The 14692-nt window shown below is 34.2% G+C and overlaps 2 protein-coding genes across 2 annotated transcripts in view; one reads left to right on the forward strand and one right to left on the reverse strand.

Annotated features, from left to right (window-relative positions):
• Rab3GAP1 (RAB3 GTPase activating protein subunit 1) overlaps positions 1 to 14692 on the reverse strand; it is a 584727-nt gene that overhangs the window by 172389 nt on the left and 397646 nt on the right. The window lies entirely within an intron of this gene.
• The window catches only part of LOC150105039 (uncharacterized), a 61787-nt gene continuing 55701 nt past the window's right edge, over positions 8607 to 14692 (forward strand). Inside the window, exon 1 of the mRNA XM_090395462.1 lies at positions 8607 to 9003. The gene's annotated coding sequence lies outside the window, so the exon portion shown is untranslated. The remainder of the gene's footprint in view (positions 9004 to 14692) is intronic.

Raw genomic sequence — 14692 nt, forward strand, 5'->3', positions numbered from 1 at the left:
TAGGACTTGGACAACTGAGTTGGTTTAAAATCATCTCAAGCGATTTTTAAACCAATAGTTTGCTTTATAACTATTGAAACATTTGGCTACTTTTAAACGCGATCTTTGGGTTTCTATGACGACAGAAAACGAAAGTATATTAAACAGTAATTGCAACAACGTCTGAGACAGAACAAACCCTTTTATGATTTACGGAAATGCATAATATAATCCTATCCCACAGAAGTTGCAGGATCCGGTAGTATCAAATTGGGAAAGGGCACAGTAGGGTCTAAGTAGGCCAACATTGTAAGGGATTGAGACAATACGGTGTTCCAAGCTTTGCATTTGAAACTGCCTACAAGTAAACAGTTAAGACTCGTATTACGCAAGTTAAGATGAGCATACAGAAGCAATTTCCCAGTAACAAATGTCCTATTTTTTTGCCCATAACTACGGTGATGGTTGGAGTGAGCGTTCCCACGTAGGTACGATAAAGTGAGTTAGTGGAATGACACGCCACGATGGTCAACGACAATGTTCGTCAGTTTTTACTGGTCAATTTCGAACTCATTTCTTTTAACAATGGATTCTTAAGGAGTGTGCGGCTGGGAATACAGGAATACGGCAACAAGTAGTTTATTCCTATTCGGGAAACCAAGAAACACATAAGGAGTTTCTATTAATTTCCTTTAAAACTGCTGATATGTTCATGGATATGTGTTCAGAGTTATCGGAAACGTTGGGCATTCTCGTTTATTTGACCAGAAAGCAGATTTCCTTGTTTGTAAAGATCGCATGTTCTATTTATTTATATATACGGTAGTTCAAAAAATATTTTCGCTACTATTATAGAAAGAAAATTCAAACCATAATAAAAGTTAATTACGAGTGTTGTAATACAAGCGGTTATACGTCTAAAACGGTGTCGACCTGGGTCACCTACATTTCTACTGACTTGCATTTATTCTTTTATTTTATTTTATTTTTTCACTAGGCGCTTAGCCGTCGGAATAAAGTAAATAACACGTTACATGAAAAGAAATATTTACTGAACCATAATCAGAATTATATCTAACAAAGATATTTCTCCACTCCCACACAGGCACACTTAGCTTAGCGGCTATAAGATAATTCAAACAAATCTTTTATGAAAGACAATCATAAAAGGTGAATTATGTAATGCCATTCTTGTATAATGATTCATTCATTATATGATTCACTAGTGATTCCTTCATTATAACCACAACCGAAAGCGAGAGTTGTTTTGTTTTTGGCTTAAGCAAAACCAAATCATATATTCATATGATTTTATTTTGCTTAATTTTGCCATAGAAAATGTCTCACAAATAAAACTGAAATAACTATATGAAGTTTAGCAGAGATCCTAAATACCAAATTCTATTATTTCTCTGGGCAAGGAATGCAATTATCGTTGAGAAATAAAAACTGTTCAATTGTAACTGCAATCGATCTAAGTGGACATATTTTAGTCGAAATTATAAATACCAAAATTTTAAAATTCTATCCTGCTAGAGCGGAATCATTACCTTGTATATTTTCGAAACATTTTTTTCCACATTTTGTCAGTTCACATGATTCGATTAAAACGAAAACTGTAATACTGATAATCCTTTTGTATCTTATTTTGTATAATCCAATTAGAGAATTTCAGTAAAATCCATCCAGTCGGAACAAATGTATATCATGAATAAAGGATGAAATGACCCAAGCAGTTAGTTGGACGTTATGGAACTTCACATAAAATGGATTTCTCTTCAGGGAAATTAGTGTTATTTCTATTTACCGGATATATTTTTACTTTCGGATGAAGAGAGAAGTCAAAGTTTGACATAGGAAAATTTACCTCCGTGTGAGATTCGTTAACTCGTTGCTTGGCCAATCTTTATGATAAAATATATGTCTTACCGACTGTGTGCCAAGGAAGATGTCTGTACATATACAGGGTGTTCGGGATAAATTTGACAGTTTCGTAAGGAAAAAGAAAATCTTCTTTGTATCTATTAAATTTAATGAATTGACAAAAATACATTACAGGCAGAGTTAATTACAATACTATCAACAAGATTTACTCAAAATAACCACCATTAGCATCGATCACAGCTTCAATTCTGCTTCGGAACCTCGAACAAGCCGATGCTACAGTCTCCCTGGGAAAGGCCGCAAAAACTGTTTTGATTTTATCCATTAACTGGGCTTTTGTATTACTGGAAGTGCGATTGGTGTCTTTTTCAACTGCGCCCCATACAAAATAATCCATGGGGTTAAGGTCTGGGGAGTTTGGAGGCCAAACATTTGGACTGGTGAAGTCGTAGAAATTTTCAGACAACCATTTTTGACTTTTCCCAGAGGTGTGGCAAGGGGCCGAATCCTGCTGCCATACATACGGTCTACCATTGGCTACCCTTGTTATCCAGGGCTTGACTACAGTTAGCAACTCCACGAACAAAGCCCGAATTCCAATGCCAGGGTTCTTCAACACCTGTTCCTGCAGATTTGCGAGGAATTCTGCTGCACGAACGCAATCAGATCGTCTGCTAGGGATCTTTCTTCTTGCTACATCCTCGTAGTCACCATTGCAAGTCTCTAGTTCATGCCTGATTGTTTTTACTGTATTCAGGGAGCATTGGGCAGCAGTCGTAATATCCTTATTTTGATGGCGGGCACGAATCATCATGATACAAGTTATTCTCTTCCATGATTCAGGTGGGTTCCAGCTATCCATCCTTTCTGACATCTTGTATATGAATGAAGAAGGGTCCAAACTTTTAAATGAAGAGAAGTGTGTGTTAATACATGTAACTTACGGAAAAATATAATTAATTATAAATATGTCAAATTTATCCCGAACACCCTGTATATACTTTAGAATGGAAACAAAGTCAACTAATTAAAATGTACCCAATATTTCTACGCCAAATGAAAACTATCTCATATCAAAAGCCTGTCACGACCAAGTAATTTAGAATCTTAGAAACCTGCTTATTGTATACGGCAGGGAAGTTAATCCTTTTTTGTCTGCTATGTCTCTGAATTGCTGTGTTCTCTTGGCCGGTTTGTGGGATGAAAAACCCGAGTTTCTTGGAAAAAAATTACGTCATCTCCGAACGAAACCAACTAACTCACCTTTAATTGAAAAGCCCTGATAAAGGTTCTTCTCGTCGTAGAAGGGATTCGAATCCAGGCCATTCCAACCGAAGGGCATCGTCGATACCAACTGAACTACGGAAATTCCCTAAAACTAAAAACTCTGTGGAAACCAAACAACTTTAAACTTACATCTTTATCAATGTAGAATCCTAACATGAGGCACCGCCTCATGTTAGGATTCCAACTCGCAGCGTCGTATGTTGGGTCCTTGGATTTCGTGGGGATTATGCTTGTAATTTTAGGCCTTCTTAAATTTGACACGTGAGCCCCTGAAGCTCATACTAAAGAGGTATGTATGAATTAATTGCAATGCGAGGCTTTTCCCGTTATTTATCTATATAAAAAAAAAAAAAAATCGGAGAAATGATTTTCGGAATTAACAAAAAGGTGCATTTCGCAATAGCACTGCTTCTGATGTCATTCATCATGACAGCAACTGAACTTGAAGCCATCGTTTTGCTTATGCACTCAAAATGTCCACTTATTAAATAATGTATTATTTTCTATTAAAAAACGTATTATTTTCTATTCGTACCTTTTCTATCATTCTGTTTCATATTTTAACTGACACTAGTTCGAATGTGAAAAATTAGGTGACTCGATAAAGGTGGGTTGGGTTAGGATTTTTTTTTTTTTTTTTTTGGAAATTCGGATTTTACATCCGAATTTCCCCCCCAAAAAACAGAAAAACTGGTCAGAAAAAATGCACGCAGTTAACAGTCATAATAGTTCGCCTCGTAGCTTTGATCATTTTTGCAAAACTCATCTAAAAGCAGTTTAAATATTTTAGTCTGCAGTAGTCTCTCGGTCCATTTTATTATTATTATTAAGATGTTACGATCATCGAAGAAAATTTCTGATAATTAACCATCATATGATCTTAACAGTATAATGAAAATAAATTAATGGTATTTTTATTCTAAAAAAAAGATCGCTTTGGTAACACTGCTACAACGTGCAAAAAAACTTTACTAGATCGGGATAGGATATAATCTGCTTTTTCTGTGTGATTGTGTGTGAGAGAGAGAGTACAGTCCAATCACACTGATTGGAACTATGTATTTTAACAAAAAATTATTCTAGGTATTATTTCTGGGAAAATTCCGTTACTCCTCTAAAATAAACTATTATTTTAATGGCTAATATAGCCTACTTTCGTTTAGGAGTGGCCCTTTTTTATATATTTTTTAAAATTATTCGTCTTGTATTTGAGCAATGTGACAACATAATTCGAAAAAAAAAGTTTCACTTTTACTTGAACCCTAAATCAGGTCATTGCGAGCACTGGAATGAAATAGCACAGAAATATAAACAATGCTATTACTGTTATTTTTAAACCCTCGATATCATCTGTCAGTTTAATTCTGTACAGAATTTGAAATAACAATCTGGAAACACGTACAATTATTAATAAAGATTGTCACGGTTCATCAGTTGCAATGATAGGGATGGAGATCTTCCGTTGTTCAAGGAAATATATTATCCAAAAACAACTGGTGCGAAGGAGCGTGACTTTAAGAGACAATAACTAAGATGTGACCAGAATAAAATAAGAAAGTCCTTAAAGCCAAGCATTACATTTAAATAAGTTTTGCACAACAATAAAAAAACTGCACATGAAATATCCGAAAAGAATTGTGCGCCAAAGATTATGGAATAAACGGTCAATAATGCTGATGGAACAACAAGGAAACGGTCACTATGTTGGCTTTTCAAGGTTCCTAAATCTCTCTCTCTCTCTCTCTTTGAAGGCATACGCTTCCCCGTTAGCCCACTGAATCTTTCTTGCGGTTGTTTTTAAATTCACTTTAAATACAGTTAAACATAAAATACATTTACAGTACTGCACAATAATAAAAAATAAAATAAAACAAAAATCCTACTCCCTCAGAAAACGGGCAAGGAAACTGATCAACAAAGAATTTAAACACAAAAATACCATCTGAGTTCATTACGTGACAGTTGATAAGAAAAATGTAAGGTTTTAGAGACGTCATATTATTACTTTAATTAATATCAAATTGAAACATATGTCCACTTATTAAATAATGATCTACGTATTATTTATTTTCTTTGGATGATTTGCGAAGGACATTTTAGTCTCATCGTAAAATCTTCCAAGCATTACCAAGCACTTCCGAACTAGTTACGTTTTCGCAACTAGAGCACGTATATTCATGGCCAATAAATATGCTGTTTTTCATTGTAGAAATGGCTTATCCTAACGGTACAATTTAAAAACAGGTCGTTCGTGTATAAGAGGGTAAGAATTTAAACACGAGGAATGGGATGCTTATTTTTAATAGCAATCTCACACACGAAAGGTTATAAGGGTACACATGACTATCTTCCAAGCAATTTTAACGATGAGATCTCTTTAGTTAAAAACATGAAGTTATTAAGAAAGAACAAAGAAATAGTTCGTACGATAATGAAATGGAGCATTTTATTATTTGATGAATTTAATTAAATATTTTCAACCATCCTTTGAAAGGCAAAATATGCCTTACTTTTTTAAAGAATGATAACCATACATGGGACTTGACGAACGCAAAAGTTGTATCTTAATTAAGGAGTGACACTAATTTACTTTATTTTACATATGCTAAAGAAAGCACCAAATTTTATACTTAACGTGAATGTCAGTTGTCTGTGGTTCGGTCTTTCCTCTCATAAATAACCTGACTATATAATGTGACGTCAACAGTTATTTAACTGAGAACAGCAACGTGTAAAATGCGGGAAAAATTAAATAAGAACATTACAAAGTAAAATGAAAATACGAAAGGATCCAATGAAAACACTTTCTCAAAGAAGTATAAGGCCTGAAAGATTTTACAAAAGAAATTAAGATATGTGAAATAAAAAAAAAAAGATGCGAGAACAGCTTAGAAATATGGTAAAACATGTGAAAAGCACCCCCCCCCCCGATGATGCCAGCACAACCATACAAGATATTTTTAAAAATAAAATAAAAAATAATAGCATATTTTTTTATGCGAATCCCATCCACGTCATAAATTAGCCCCGTGGGTGCGCTAAGGGTTTTATAATCCGTAAACATTGCTGTACAGAAAAAACATGGACTTCCCCCCCCCCTCACATCAAGCCATTTCAGATCTCCAGTGACTAAGGTAATTCATCTACCACCTAAAGACATTCACAAACAACCATGCATGCAGTGATATTCGAACCCACGACCTGTTGGATGGAGAGCGGAAGCACTATTCACTCAAGCAATCAGACAGGTTAATGTGTGTTCATACTGTGCGTGACCACGCATAGTTTGAGAAAGAGAGAGAAGCTGAAAAGATGAAGAGAGTATTTGCATTGCCTGTTTCCTCATATAAACACTAGCTGGCATCACGTGGATTGACACCATTAGTTACAACAAACGCAGCTACTTGTAGTGCGAAACGCTATCCAATTTCTGCATGTAAGGAGGGGGGGGGGGAACAACAAAAAAATTCAAAAATTCATCACTTATCAGAAGTGAACGTTGTATTCTAAAAACACATCTGGGTTTGGTGTAATACCAATGCAAGCAGATGCCCAAGGAATAGCAACGTGAACACCAAAGCACATTCGATAAATGATTATGACCGTGGCGAATGTAATCTCACGAGGTGGTTATAATTACATTGTACATTATTATAATTACATTACTATAATCATTTAATTATTACTAATTACATTGTAATTAATAATAATAATTAAATGATTAAATTAAATGAAAACTTTATTTTCAGAAAAATTTTTCGGCCAAGTTTGGGTTTGGAAGTAAAAATTCGAAATATATAATGAAACTTTTACACCATATTTAAGATCAGATTTAGGTAGGGGATTAAAAGTGACAAGTGCTAGAAGAAAGTAGGCAAAATAGTGAATAATCAGATTGTGTCAAACAAAAGTGTTAGAATATCCCTCGAGATATACAGTGGCGACTGACCTCTAGTTATCATCACTCTATATCGGGTATATTAGTGGTAGTCAAGCTTCTTATAAATAAAACAAAAATATGCAAATGAACTAAGTAATCATAAAAAATTTTAGGTGCATTTCATAGGTTTTCCCAGCTTGGTTGGTCGAGCGGTTAGTGTATCCGCTCTCCAATAAATAGGCTGCGGGTATGGATGTTTATCTTTAGGAGTACACGAATTTCATCGCCCGGTGTGAGACCATTCCTCCTGCTTACTGAAGGTCTGAAGTGGCTTGAAAATGTTTCATTTTTGATCTCTAAAGCAGGGTTTTCGAAGTATGTAAAAAAAATTATATATATAAAATCAATAAAAACTGAAAAAAAATCCTTAGTTCGCCCACGGTACGAATGCACTATAAGTTTACAAATAAAACCTATTGTGGGTGGAAGCCACAAAAAAAAAGCATTTTTTAAGATTGGAAATTCTTTATAAAATAAAGAGAACTGTTTTTGACTTATACATTCTGAACAGTTTTATCATTCATAAGATATAAATTTGCATCATGTCTAGTTTTGCACACTAAAAACCTGATTTAAGTCTTAATTAAGATGACGCGGTAAATTTTAGCACTAATCCTAAAATCAAATTCCATCATTTCAAAACGCTCTTCTGCCTAATATTAGCTCTGAAAATGGTCCGATTTTAATCAAAACTGAGAGACGAATTTTAGCAAATATGTCAAATTTTCTTAATAACGCATTGTTTCAAGACGCTTTGCAAATGATTGCAAATGAAAACTAGCAAATAATCCTATTTGAATCAATATTAAAATGTCTCGATAAAATTCTATGAAGATCATATGTACCAAATTTTATTAAAATTCATCAAAAAGAGGTTGAAGTTATTATACACACTGACGGATTGTCAAAATTTTAGCAGGTATATAATGGATTTGTGAAAATGAAAGTAAAAAAATCAGAACGTTAAAGGGGAGAGAGAGAGAATCACTAAATGTAAAAGTACATTCTTAAGTATATCATTCAAAACTTCATTACTGTTGCTTTTGATTATTTTCTTATAATTTTTAAAGTATTATATCACTTATATGTTGCATTTAGAATGAATAAACTACTTAATAATATTTAATTAAGACCTTTATCATCATTGCTTCTCCCTCTCTCTCTCATAAAAGTTGCAGTAAAGATACCAACAACTAGGTCCAAATGGGTTTTTGTTAAATATCGGTTTTACTAAATGTCCCCCGCACAAGTTACTCATTGCTAGCACCTGAACTTTGAAAGTATGACCGATAGATAACATTTCATCGGATCGAACTACAAACTAGCACCCGATATGCAAAAGTGCAACAAAATGCCGCTGGCATTACGGTTTTCAGCTCCAGTTCCTTCTTATATCGAGTATCCATTTCTGGCTGCATCCTAGAAAAATGCGCTGACCTGCTAACATCCTAAGCCTCTCACTGTACTACATTTAAATTTCTGTTCTATATAGGAAGTAAACAAAGAACAGTGTCTACGAGGTAAAGCGGAAAACACGAGTCATCCCGTCTTTGGATGTAAAACTAGGGAAAACACATTTTTCCCCCCAGCTCTTATTATTCTATTGGTGACGCTCCCCTTTTGAACAGTGAGACCAGTCCAACGAGTTGCCACAGTAACATTAGCCACATCAACTTATCAGGACGCAGAGCGCGCGAGCAACATCACTGCAACAGGCTGAAAGTATTAAGAGGGCTAGAATCTGATTGAAGTTTCCTACAAAATAACTTTGCAACATGATGTGTGATGCAGAGATTTAAATTAGTAGTTTTTGCATGAAATTAGTGTTCACGTATCATCTTTAGAACAGGAAAAAAAGAATCGTATGTCATCAGAAGAAAAGCTAGAAATACTGGATGATTTCTTGCAGACAAGTAAGTTTCAGGCAATTTGAATTTTTCATTAGTTTATTATTAATTCATTAATTGACTATTGTTTTCTCTGGAATTGTTTCGGAAAGTGGCAGTTTTTTGCTCAGCAGCAGCAACAACACATACATATTATTAGATTTTGAAATGTGTTACAAAAAAAAAAAAAAGGAGACCACATATACTATAGATACTCGTGTATCTGAACCATATTAGAATCCATTTAACATTTCAAATAGACCAATTAATGTTCCCATACTCGATCAATAAAAATCAAGCGGGTTCGACATTTTTATCACTAATGCCTGTCGTCGTATTGGCAAGAAGCTTCTATATTTAAGTGAATTTCACATGTCATTATTCCAACATTTGTAAAGATATATTAATAATAATTATACATTATTAATAATTAATAATTTATAATAATTTTTTTAAAATTATTATACAACCAAATTTCCTAAAATTTGCCAACTGATACTGAAAAGAGTTTTAATTTTGTGATACTGAAAAGAGCTATTAATGTAGTAACTACTGTTGTCCTAAGCATTCAGATTAATCGATATTTTGTACACAATACGAAAACAATGCATTATTACGGATGAATAAAGATTATAATAAGTATAATTAATAACTTAATCCAATCAACACATCAGGTCTGTTCGTTAAATCTTCATGGCCGAGTAGGAAAAAAGTATGCCTGTGATGGGCACAAGTGTAAGGCTTGTATCCTGCTGATAAACGGAACCATTTTAGAAATTTTCATCTGCCGAGTTAATATATGCTTCTCCAGCTGGATACTTCATCGACTAAATACCATCTTTGGGCAGCGTTAACTAACTCAAATGATCAGTTTACATAAATTTACAAGTATATAATACTGTATCACATTTTATGACAATTGACAGAGCACTTCATTTGTACTTACAAGTCAAAAAGCGATGAACTAACGCAAATGATTTTTTTAACCTTCACATTCTGGGATAAGTGGTGTACAATATATACTATATGATATTTATATATTCACTGTTTGGTTTAATTATGTGAGAAATGAATTTTATTACCGGGCGAGCGGCCATTATTCCAGTTACTGAAGTGGTTTAAAAAATTCAAAAGAAGTTTTTCTATAAGAGAGGAACTGGATGTCTAAACCACTCATGGTAAATGTGATAGAGGCTTGCAACCTTTACGGTGGTAAGTTTATTAATTTTGTGGGATTAGTCTAATTCTATGGAAGATGTATGCATTTATGTTCATATTAGGAACTCTCGGCAGGGTAAGGTCGCATGATTTGATTTCTTCATTATTTCTCCATTATTATTAAAGCAAGCCAAAAGCGCTGCAGGAGAGATTATAATGTAGATTAGGAGGGGGAAGGGAGGGGAGTGAAAAGTTCTGATAAATACCTAGAACATGGTTCCTCAATTCCTTCATGGTGATTATCACAACTTTTTAGCACACACTTGTATCTATTTGAAAGTAACCACCATATATATATATTATACTGTAAATGGTTTTCATGACCTGTTTCTCAGAGGTCTGAAATGACTTCCTATAGTTCAAGGTTTTATCCTACCCTTGCCCCACCCACAGTGGTAAGGTGGTTATAGGTTTCCAACATTTCGTGGGAGTGAATGGCACACACAAGTTCATACATGTCACAGTATAAAAGACCAACCGTAACATGACCAAAAACGCCAAATTCACAAGATGATCAATCGGTATTTTTCTGATAATCATGTTCACTCTTCTTACAAGATGAAATGCATGGAGATCATTAAATAATAAGTCATTCAAACTGAGAAGACATGGAATGTAAGTTCTATTATTGCTTTCAATTCCTTTTTTATTTTCTTTTATCATAAAACTTTCAGAAAAGAAAAGGCGTGATGCTTTTATCAACAGCAATTAGAAACACGAAGAGGTGAGGCCTAAATTTTTCTGTCTGCGGAGAGTAAAGCCAGTTTTCCTGTGCGTGTCCTATTCTAAGTAGCTAAACATAAAGATTCACATACAGAGTGTTTCACTCGAACAGACTAATAAGTCACACATTTCATCAGAAGATACGTAACTATTTGCAGTGAGAAACTCCTAAATGCTCATAACGTTTGCAATTCTGTTTTTTTTTTTTTTTTTTTTTTTTTGTTGTTGCTAACGGCCGTTAAAAATGGCGAAGCTTTTGCGAAGATGCATTTCAAAATGCGTAGTCTATGACTGTTTTTTGTCTGTCTTTATTCTATACCTAACTCCATTCTGCCCAGAAGTATTTTCTTAAGATTGGTTATTTGATATATTTACAATATTTAAATATTACATCTCCTTACATCTGTAAGGAGAAAATAAACGGGCAAAATATTTATACCAAGTAATAACTGATCTGGTTTAATTTAATTTAATTAAGCTGAGATACTTATAAAGCATTTAATTAAACTGAGATATTCAGTATTCATTTTCCAATGAGAGTGTTAAGCTCAAGCACAACCAAGATAGCTCGGCTTCACCGAAATGTAATCAATGCTACTGTCATACGGCTAATCCTTCTGCATATCCAGTCCGCAATGTCTACCAACTGTCTGTATTATCTGGCAGTTTGTCTGTCTTGTGGAATGAAAAATACTGCTATCTGCGTACGAGATTGGCTAACTCACCTTCAACCGAAAAACTCTTATAAAAGTTCTTTCCGTCGCAGAAGAGATTCAAACCTTTCTTTCCAACCGAAGCGCATCGGAGTTACTGAGTAAGCTTGAGGAGGTTCATAATAGGTATTTAGGTTCTCCACTAAAATTTAGTGTGTCATCTTAATCTGGAAAATCGGTTCATTTTCAGTTGCAAAAAAATTGGAAGGCAAAACGATCTGAAATGTCAGCGATAACGAGGAAAAAAACAACAACAACTAAGTACATGAGATACAGAAACACTAAAAAATATTATTGGAAACACCTTTTCGAGGATTGTCTTTCTTTTAATAAAGCTTTTCATACTTATTTACACATATCTGTTTCGTTTTTTAACTTCAGAAATTAAACAGACATGAGTTCGTATTTCTAGATGCCAGAAAGTTGAAATCATTTCGGAAACTGAAAGTTGTGAATCCCCCACAAACGCACACAATAAATAAAATAAACGAATCTAGAGACTATCTGCTACATTATATAAAAGCACTGTTCTCAATCGAGGACATAAGTTAGAGGTCAGAAGCGAATGAACGAACAGTCGGACTGACAGCGAGCTCATTTGTTACATCCTTTTCCGAAGAAGTTGGCTACAGGTAGCGTTGATGTTTCAAATACTTTGTAAAACCAGCTCGAACAGGTATACGAATCTCTACCGTGAATCTTTTACAGATTTAATAAATGAATTCCTCCAATAAAGAGGAGGAAATCAAGGAAATCACGTAATCATACAAGGAAAGAAATTAGCACCACAAACTACCGGTAGCTTACAGACTACGGTAACCGACTAACCCTGCAATACTGGAGGTCAAATTCTCTTTCTATTGACATCTTCGAGGTGAACGTTCCTAATGATCTTTCACACCTGGCGGCGTTTTCTTCTTGAAGTGTATGAATACGCACGCATCTGAACCGAGTATAAAGAAGGAAAATATTTTAAGGATAAAATTTCGTTTAAAATAATAATAAAAACTACCCCCGAAAGCGGAGAGATTATAGTAGTGGAAAGGAACGCTTTATTTTCATTCTCGCGAAGAAGGTTCATGCAAAATCAAGATTTAATTTTAAATTTTATGTACAATTTAACGATCATTCTACAATGTATTGCTGTTTGTCAGTATCAAGTGCACACAACAGTCGCTGTGTTAAGCTCTCAACTGACCTTTGGGAGATAACTGCTTTAAAGTGGGAAGATTTATTTCCAGGGAACAACATCTAAATTTTCCGTTTTCAAAGTCAATGTTAAAAACTTCAAATAGAAATAATTAACGAGACTGTTCTCTGTTCTAACTTGCAAAAGATTTTATTTTGGAAACTCGGATATTTCTTTCAAGAAACATGTCTATTTTAACTAATATATAAGAACGACAACAAATGTCTTAACAGATTTATGAAAGTTAGTTCAGATTAGTTGGTTAGTTTGTAGTTTACTAGAGCAAAGGTCATACGTTTAGATCGGTGGTAGATAAAGCGTGATACAACAAGTTGCTCGTGTCTCCCAACACAAAATTGGGATTTTCTTTTATTTCATATACATTTATTTAAGATTCGCTATGATAGATATCCCACCTTAAGGTGGGAAGACCCAATGATCAAGAAAGTTGGAAGAAAATGGAGAAGAAAGGCTCAAGACAGGAATAGCTGGACTCTTTACGACCTGCAGTCATGGAGAAATCCTGACTGAAATCACAGGTCCATCAAGGTGATCAAGGTAATGATAAATATGTTACAGTTTCGGTGATAAATCACTTTTATATATAAACCTCTCTCTCTCTTGGATTGCAAGATAGTTGGTATAATAATAATAAGAAGAAACGTGATTACGAATGTGATCATGTGTGTCTTCTTATTATAACATTGGAAGCATTACAACTGGTGTCGACAATAAGATAAATATGTCAGTGAAGTTTAAATGCGATGCGATAAGATATTTTGTGCAGAAAGAAATATCAATATAACTTGCTACATTAGTGCATTCCCTCCGTATCCAGTATTTACATGAGAGCCAAATATGATGTACTTGAGTTTGCAGTGCTACAATACCTGTATCAAAAAAAAAAAAAAAAAACAGGAGCAATTTTGCAAACTTACAGAAGTATCAACGAGAAATGTCCAATGTAGTCTAAATAAAGAAGCCGTTTTGACGAAGGAAAACCACAAATATATCATACCTGTTTTGTTTTTCTTTTTTTTTCATTTTTTTTTCTTAATTTGTCCGCAGATGAATGTAGAGAAGTTTCATTTATGAAATCGTAGTGCTGTTTGGTTGTAATTACAGCTTGAGCCAGGCTAGGATCATATTACTGCTTGCAGTATGATTTTATGGAGGAGCAAAATCTTTGGCACTCAGGAACTACGCTATGATATTTAATCATTCTGCATCATTCTTATAACATCTTGAACAGTTCTCATTTGAATTATTATACTTTTGTAAGGTACTTGTTTTAAATATGGCAAAGTTAAGAGCCTATGTTTTAAGTGTTTCACTCAAAACATACTTGAAAGCAACATCGTCAGAGTTGATAACAACGATAATCGTTATCAACTTTTTATATGGCAAACGTTTGGCATTAAGGAGAAAAGTTGGAAGATAAACTCTGCAGTTCTAAGTTTACGATTATTCAGGGAGGAGGAGAAAAAATGAAACCGCTTAGAAAGAAACTTCATACTGAACTTTATAAAAATCTGGAAAACTAGTTATAAAATGAAAGAAAAGGCATTAGGTACATACAAGGTCTTGTGCTATTATCACATTTTCTAGTTAAAGAAAACAGCCAAAAGCAAACGTTTCTACAAATCACAGTCTTCAAGCTTAATAAAAAAATTAACCTTACTGACACAAGAAATCTATCAGACACGCTTTTTCTCTGAAGACCTAGAAATCTAGACCCTTCAAATCCCCCCGACGTTTCTTTATACACTCCCACGGTTTAAGAAAACCGAGCGTTAAATTAACAAAATTCCAACCCAGCTTAACAACTGTGAATGCATCTGCAGAATATTCAAGGAGGCCCGTAAACAAGGAT

This window comes from Typopeltis vanoorti, chromosome 7 (assembly GCF_054136105.1).
Source record: "Typopeltis vanoorti isolate ZY-2024b chromosome 7, IOZ_Tvanoo_1.0, whole genome shotgun sequence".
NCBI lineage: Eukaryota > Metazoa > Arthropoda > Arachnida > Uropygi > Thelyphonidae > Typopeltis > Typopeltis vanoorti.